The following is an 8,720-nucleotide window of genomic DNA, read 5'->3' as shown; positions in this document are numbered from 1 at the left end:
AGTACTTCCATCCAAACATTGTTTTTTCTCTGGTAGATTTTTGCCACCTAAGCCAGGTTCGTAGCATCATCTCTGCTTCAGATGTGGGAAACCAAGCCAGAGCATGGTGAAATAACTTGTCTGAGGATGCAAAGAAGACCAAGGGCAGATCTGGGAATGGAACCCAAGAGTCCTGACTCCCACCCTGAGCTGTATATTTCTGCTGTGACCAAATCCAGCAATGTCCAGCTTAAGCCAGGGAATGAAAGGAAACACCATACTTAGCTTAACTCCATGTCTGATTGATATGTTTAATTTTAGCTGGGAGGACAGGACTGCAGTGCCCTGGTCAGGATTCTGGTGTGATGCCTTTCAGGAGATGGAGAGCACCCACACATGCACAGCAACCCCTAGCACAGCACTAAAGTACAGGGACCAGATATGATTCTGAACAGAGTGGGGACCCCTACTGAGGCTTCATGACTACTCTTGCAGCGCAGGGTCCCTAGCACAGCACATAGTTATCACTTCAGTGTTGACTCCTGACACATGCCATCTCTGAGGGCATGGGGCATTTGCACCATGCCTAACAGTGGACTAATTCAGCCTCAGCTAATACTGGAGGTGAGGCTCCCTTTGCCCCAGCGGAGTCTCTGACTCCAATATAAGGGGGCTCTGTGAGCATGAGATAGATCCCACATCTATCAGATTTACACTCCAGCAGTAACTCCTCAGAGTGAGAGCAAAATCAAGCCAACGGGGGACAAACTCCTGGCACTGAACGGATCCCGAGTAACAACAATAATCATGATTAATAGTAGCTCCCTAAATCTCCCTTACCATGCAGAGATGGCTGGGAGAGCTGGGGAGGCTGGGAGGCTTTCTCCTCCCAAGCTGCCGAGAAGGTTATCACAGATGCCACTCACACATTTTTAATGGCCAGTGCCTGTAAACTGGCAAGGAGGCCCGCTGAATGGATAACCTTGCTGCTTGGTACATTCCAGCCATTTCTCTTCTTCCATCAAGCGTTCATTTAAGAAACATTTCACTAAATACCTGGCTGACATGAACATGCAGGGAGATTTATGCCCCTGGCATCTACATAAGTCTTGTGCCAGTAGGTGGCACAGATGACTGTAAAATGACACAGACCTTTTAAAAATGACACAGGGTCAGCCCCTAGGCAATTTGGGACTCACCATGGGGGAGTCCTCATCTACATCTTCACATTTCAGGGCACATAGAGCTGGGATCAGGAAGAAATACCCACCTGCTGCCACATGGTATGATACTATGCACCAGCACCCATCATCAGTCATTGGGAAGGAACAAACCCCAAACCCTTAGATTAACATAGACGGTGTCCTACCACTTGAAGGAAGTAGCCCCCGACAGAGGGGGGCATATAACATCCATTTACCTATTTATGACACTTATAGTCCAATGGGGAAGCTGAGATGTGAGGTGGGTGTAGAATATCCGGGGATGGCAGGAACACATGGAAGAGCAAGAGCCAAAGTAACGGGAACACAGCTGATACACGAGGGGCAGCTTTTCCTGCTTTCCCATCCCAGCTATTGAACGTTGTTGCCTTAGTGCAGTCTCCAGGGTTGGTTGAAAAGTTCCTATCAATGTTTTCAATTCTTTTTTTAAATGTAAAATGGGTCTTTGATTAAGTGGAAACTTTCTCACATAGGCACCCACACAAAGGAGAACCTTTCTCCTTTGAACATTTTTGGCTCTTGACAATAAAACCTGAAACATTTCAAGATTTGGCTGCTGACAACTAAACATTTAGTCTGGAAACCAAACAAAAAACCCCCAAAACTTTGAAGAAAATAATTCCCAGGTCATTTCTAACAATTGCCCAGTTTATCTCATTGTACAAGTGCAGTGTCTTGAGTGATGAGATAAATCCTGTTCCCACAACTCATTTTGTGGTCCAGTTCTCTTCAACACTGTATCATGGACTTGTTCCCTTGTAAACATTAATGCCACAATGGTGTGGGCAATCAGTGGTTCTTTTTCCTGGGCAAACCTTTTCTCTGGCCCTTGAACTCCTCTTACCTCCAGTTCCTCTTTGTGGCTCAAACACCACTTCATCATATTTCTACTTCTAAAAAAAAAGGCCTGACTTCTCTATTCTTGCCAGCCTCCCCCTCATCTTGAGTCTGACTTCCATGTGAATTCTTAGGTGTTCATGCCGTCACAATGAGGTTATTTTCCTATGAATCATCACCTATTGGATATTCTGAGAAAGTATCCCAATGGGAGCTGTGGGTACTCAGTGCCTCTGAAATCAGGTCATGAATAGCTGGGAAAGCAAATTCTTTCCCTAAGCTATGCCCATATCAGAGCTGGGGTGGACTGGCAAAGTAGTACAAGAAAAACAGTAGTAGTTTAAATGCCAGTGTAAACCAGTCTTCAGCAAATGGTGTGGTCTTAGGCTGGCACCTGCTTAAGCGTGATGTCCATTTTGAAGCAAAAGGTGAACTAATGTGCTCTCCCATCCTCAGAGCAGGGGCCCTGATGGTTAGAGCAGAGCTGGGAAAAGTGGCATCAGGGCCAAAGTGCTTTTCATACACAACGTATCCTGGCTGAGCCAGCTCTGGGTGCTCTGCTGAGGCATATGAATCAGGGAGCAGAACTGTGGGAAGAGCTTTCAGATGGCTTTCAGTGTTCTGGTTCACCCAGCAAGTCACTGATCAGACAGTACTTGAGAGCTTGGAGATGTGACCTTCCCTGCACTGATGCCCACTGCTTCCACCCCAGGAAATTGAGACAGAAGTGGTGGGGGGAGGGCACGCAAGACAGTGCTTAGTCAGAGTGGCAACATGTAGGGGGTGCACGGAGGTGCATGTACACCCCCTGAGAATGCCAGTGTACCCCCTGACCAGCTACACTTGCTGCTCAGGTGATGGGCAGTGGGGAGCAGGCAGGAGTGCCAGTGCTCCCCCTGCGAGCACTGGCTGGGGAGTGGAAAGTGGAAGTGCATGGCCACTTTGTGATCAGCCGCGGGGGACATCCCCCCCACCCCCAGTCAGTGAGCTTGGCCGTGAGGGGACTCCCCCTCAGTCACTGACTGGTCTCTGGTGGGGCATGTGTACCCCTTGACTAAAGTGGCACCAGTCGCCCATACTCTGTCACTCTCAGTTGGTCTGGCTGTCTGGAGGGAACAATGTTCCCCTAAGACCTTGGGTAGAGTAGAGAAGGCAAAGATGGCTGGCATGGTTCTTGCTAATGGATGTTTTGCAATATGGTCTCACAGAGTTAATGGATAGATTCCTGAAATGAGTCCAAGGCCAGAAACCCAGCCCTCATCCTGATCTCTGAGTGTGGAAATCCTGCAAGAGATTTGGAGCCCAATCCTGGCAGGTGCTGAGTGCCAACAGCCAGTGAGAGTGCCTTAGCCAATGAGAATCCTATAGTGACACGTACACCTGTCCCTTTGTGCAGATATCTCACTAGGTGGGGGGGCTCCTAGACTGAGAAGCTCCACACTCTTGGTGGGCCTTATGGCCTCCAACAGCATGAAGTGCTGGGTATATAACAGGAGAAAAGCAGAGGCCTCCCAACAACCACAGCATTTGCAGCCTGTGAGACTTGGTTATGCTCAGGCCTGGGTAGAAACAAAGGACCTATGCCTAGAAAGTGGCATTTAGTTGCAGTCCTGAGCAAGGGGCAAGGCCTGGAGCCCCCTGAATGCCAGCCTCCAAATGGCCTGTTCATCTTCTTGCCCCTTTTCAGATAATTTATATCTCCAGGGATGTTTGAAGGGACATTCTGGGGTGCATGTTGCCACTGGCCGTTGTGTAGTGCATGCTAAGGAGGGGGACCAACCATCTCCTTGTGCCAGTGCTGCTGGGTACCCACGCATCTGCACCCATCAGGCCCACAAGGGGCATTCTACAATCCCTCTTGCTAAAGGCCTCACTGCCTCCAGTCACTCTCACTTTGCAGCTCTAAGGTGGAGTGGGACAGCAGTGGTGAAGCTATCATATATAGGCATTGTAGAGAACATTAGATTTGCTTTGCAGGATGGAGGTAAGGAATAGCTCTTGGGACAGTGGAAGAACTGTGCTGTATAAGGGGAATTTCAGCTCTTGCATAGCTGGGTGGAAGGATTTTGCTGGTAAATAATTCCCATTGGACTTCAGCAGGACAGTGGAGTTAACACCCCTGCTCTCCTGGGAAATGACAGGGGAGTGGCAATGGGCACCAACTTGGTCTTATGTCTCCTTTGAAAAATAACCCCTCCCTGAGGCACACCAGGGTGTCTCCTTTCATAATATACCATGAGGGGCCATGTTATCCTGCAAATGTTCATGATGGCAGAACACTTTCTAGCCCCTAACCAGGAAGTCCCAAAAATTTTCACACCACAGGAAAAAAGGTTCAGTGGGAGTGTTTTGTTCCAGTTTTGATGGTTTAAGAGTCTTAGTTTCAATAAGCTTGAATTCTGAAATGGATTTTTTTCATGTTGACAGTTTCAGCACTTTCAGACTGGTGAGCCCCAGCTTTGACGCTCCCTTGCACACAGGCCAGATCTAGTAAAGGAGCCTTTTGCAATAAATAAATTTTTACTAGAAAAATTCCAACTGGCTTTATTCAAAATAGGCTGAGAAAAGAGAATGTCCCCCACCGGGTGCCCCAGTCTGCTTCCTGCAGCACAGACCTCCTCCTCCCCTTACAGCATCACTGGAAACTGAGACAAGCACTGACACAGAAGAGAGACACCTCCATACCGAGTAAGCCAAACCACTCCCTGCAGAACCAGGACTGGGCAGTGCACTCAGTCCTCTTTTGCTAACAAGTGCACCCCTTCTGAGTCACCTACCCTGCTTTCTGCAGAATCTGGCTTTTCCTAAAACCCAAGTATAAAACAAAAGTGAGCCCCACTTTTGAGGTAACATTTTGAGGTAACATTTTTTCCTTAATTTCATGTCTTGGGCCAAATCAGCCAAATCAGTTCTGAATTATATCAACTGAGCAGAGCTCAATCATTCAAGTCTGTGTGGTACCACCACCCGCAAATATCCTCCCTCCCAGAATCTTCATCCTGGGGCTTCACATACTCCCAAATCTGTGGCAGGCATCTTACATGCAAATCCCAAGCCCAGAGGGCTTGGAGTTCAGGTGCCCCCTAGTGTCACTTGCCCCTAGCCAAAAGGCCAAAGAAGCAAGCTAGAGGGAAAAACCTGCAAGCAATCCCGTCACCATACATTGTGTAGTTGGGATCCTCCCATTGGGAGGCAGTTGTAGACTGTATGCAAGGGACAGGTCTTCATCCTCAACTACGCCAAGTCATTCAAGAAGCCCCAACCCAGGGAAGTATAACTAGAAGCATGACTGCAAGGGAGAAAGAAAGAATTCATCAGTGGCCCCTTTGCAAACTTCCCCTGAGCCCAAGGCTCAACATCAAATCACATTTAGGGTGCAGGGGACCCTCTTCCAGCAGGCCCCAGTGGCTTCAATTCTTCCTTTGTCTTTCTTCCGAACAGGAAAATTGTTTATTCAGCTCTGTGCTCCAAAGGAAAGAATAAAGAGGCTGCAGCCGTGGCAAACCCCTCCTCTCCTCCTCCCTCCATTCCACTGGAGAGAGGTTGAGGCTCCAGAACAAAAATACCATAGATCAAAGTAAGTGTGCTCAGGAGAAAAGGAGGTGGCAGATGAGATGTGCATGCAAAACGCTGTCCGTTCTCTAATGCAAAGCAGCAAAGGGAGCAAAGGGTCACAGAGCCCCTGCCAAGTGGTCAGGACTTGCGGAGATCAGAGCACTGATAGCACAGGTGACTGCACAGTGGGCAGGAAAGCTGGTTTACTTAGGACTAGGGCAGCCTGAAAGAAAGACATTCAGTAGTACAGAGTATCTCCAGGGACACATGCATATACATAGGGCTCTCTGAAACCAGCATGCATCTGAGGCCCTTTCTACCCCAATCTTAAGGAGGCCAGTATAGCCAAAGCAAAAGAGCCCTCACTGTGTGGATGCTGTTGCCCCAGCAGGAGATGCTTTCTGTGGTAGAGTTGTCCTGAGATGAGAAGGGGAATAAGCTATCCTTATATAAATCACCTTCCTAGCCATACAGCTGCAGTGATAGTGAGGGGTAGCGACCTAATTACAGCAGCTTAGGTTGTGATTTGTTTTCTTAGATTGATCCAAAACCAGTGTGTAAAGCACATCTGGGAATACCAAGTAATGGAAGAAGGCTGAATGCAGTCCCCTGTAGCATGGGACATGTTGGGAGTATTTTACCTACCATCCTTCTGTTGTAACTTCTTAAGGAACCCAGTCCCCCCTGATGTAAATCCTTGCACTTCAGTCAAGTTATCCTAGCAGTGAGTTTGGCCCACTATGCTGAGAGTGGTCCCCACAAAGGCCTCAAGAAGGGGCAACTCTGCTCAGCATCTCCTAACCACTTCTGTGAGGGGATGGCTGGAGAAGCCAGCCTAGCTGTTCCTGGTAGGACCAGTGCTAGACAACAGGAAAGGGAATAGTTATCATTGGGCACGTCTACATGTCCATTTGCTGCAGCACCAGTTTACTCAGGAGTAAATTACTCAGAAGTAAATGGTGCTGAGAAAGGATCTACACATACAAGGAAGCAGGATTTGCTGCCAATCTGCTCCCACTTCCCCAGGCCTTGCAATGGGCCCCTGCTGTCACTGTGGGGCACTCCAGGCAGCAGCCCACAACCCCTTTAAAAGGCAGCCCTGCTCTCCACTCTCTGACCAGCCACTTCCCTGGCCAGGAGCAGGATGCACAGCACAGGGGCAGCATGCAGCAGCACTCTCCTCACCACCTCTGCCCCCCTGTAGCATAGCTGCCCCTGTCCCTGCCCCTGGCAGTGACGACCAGCTTCCCATGCTCCTGCTAGTCAGTGTTGACCCTGCTGGCCTGCCACGCTGACCACCGTGTGGGTCACGGTCGTCTGGCTCCTCCCAGCTCCCCCACACACAGTGACTGCCTGCCCACTTGCCACATGCCATCTCACAGCTGCTCCTGTCGCTCATCTGCCACCTCCACCCTGTCTTCCTGGCCAGACCCTGCCAGGGACACCAACAATGGGCTCCAGGATGCCACTGCCAGAGCCAGTCACCCTCCTGGGCCTTCAGCCCTGCTGCTTCTGGGCCCACCAGGCCAGCCAAGACAGGTGGCAGTGCATCATCCAGCACACTGGGGATGATGAGCAGTGGCTGGAGGCCTTCTGCATGGCCAATGCCACTTTCCAGGATCTTTTGGAGCAGCTCCAGTCACACCTGGAGTGGCAGCACACGGGCATGTGATTGCCCCTGCAAATACTTGCCTGGCCCTCGCCCTGCTCGAGCTGGCCACACCTGCCAACCTACAGTACATCGGCCACCTGTTTGGCATGGGCAAGGCCACCACTGGGGAGCTGTTCTGGAAGTGTGCGGTGCCCTCCAGGATGTGCTGGGGGACACCGTGGTCCACGTGTATGAGCCCCTGGCAGAAGTGGTGGGGTTCCATGTTCTGGGATTCCCTCAGTGCACTGGGGCCCTGGATGAGACCCACATCCCCATCACATGCCTGCCCCATGCAGACCACCTCTACTACAGCCAGAGGGACTTTTAATCCGTGATGCTTCAGGCTGTAGTGGTACACCATGGGGCCTTCAGACATGTAAGCACCGGCTGGGCAGGCAGTGCCCACACCACCCATGGCTTCAGGAATTCTGGCCTGTCTGACCTGGTGCTTTGCATGGGGGGTGCTGTACCTGCAGCTGAGCACTGTGGGCATCCCACCCCTCCCCATCAAGGACCCCACCTACCTACTCCTGCCCTAGCCCATGTAGCCTACACCAGCCACCTGGACCACTGCCAGGCCCACTTTAACCACTGCCTGGGCCATACCTGCACTCTGGCTGACTGCACATTCAGCCAACTCAAGAGCCACTGACACACCCTCACCACCCACCTCAAGTGCACTGAGGACAACCACCCCCAGGTTATTGTTGCAGCCGGTGTGCTGCCTAATATCTGCAAGGCCCAGGGGGAGCTCTTCCACAAGGCCTGGGCAAAGGAGGCAAGGCATGCAGAGGATGCCTGGCAATGGGAGCACCACTTGCAGTGTCAGTGGTAGCCTCCCCACAGCTGAGACCCCAGGAAAGCGTCATACCTGCCAGCAGAGGCCAGGGCACCAGATGCAGGAGGTGCTGCCTGGCCATCTCCTCCAGCACTCCCCGCTCTAGCCCACCTACATCACCACCTACAGACTCTCCTACCCCCCCCCCCAGCACCCCATGCTTACTCCAGACATGTCTCAGAAGAACAAGTTTTTATTCTCCTCACACCAGAGCCCCCCTTCCCTCTCCCTACCCAAAAAAACCAGCCCCTCCACCACACCCACCAACAGTAAAACACCTTCTTCCCTGTGAAAACTTTGTACAATGTCCTTTGTATGCCATCGCAAGGTGGGGGGCCATGGGGTGGAGACACCTAGGGAGAAGAGCCTGGGGACAGGAGGCCAGCACTACAGCCTCTGACTGTTCCCCTGCAGGTGCGCACACCACAGGGACCGGATCAGCGCCCCCACTGGGCCCTACTCAGGCCCCAGGGAAGGTGCACCTAGGCCAAGAGTTAGTGAGGAACTACTCAGGGAACTTCTGGAGGGACTGGATGTATTTAAATCAGCTGGTCCAGACAATCTCCACCCCAGAGTGCTGAGGGAATTAGCTGAGGTCATTGTGGGGCCCCTGGCACGGCTTTATGAGCACTTATGG

Source organism: Crocodylus porosus, unplaced genomic scaffold, assembly GCF_001723895.1.
Source record: "Crocodylus porosus isolate Cpor-Errol unplaced genomic scaffold, CroPor_comp1, whole genome shotgun sequence".
Lineage (NCBI taxonomy): Eukaryota > Metazoa > Chordata > Crocodylia > Crocodylidae > Crocodylus > Crocodylus porosus.
This window is presented reverse-complemented; position numbering follows the sequence as displayed.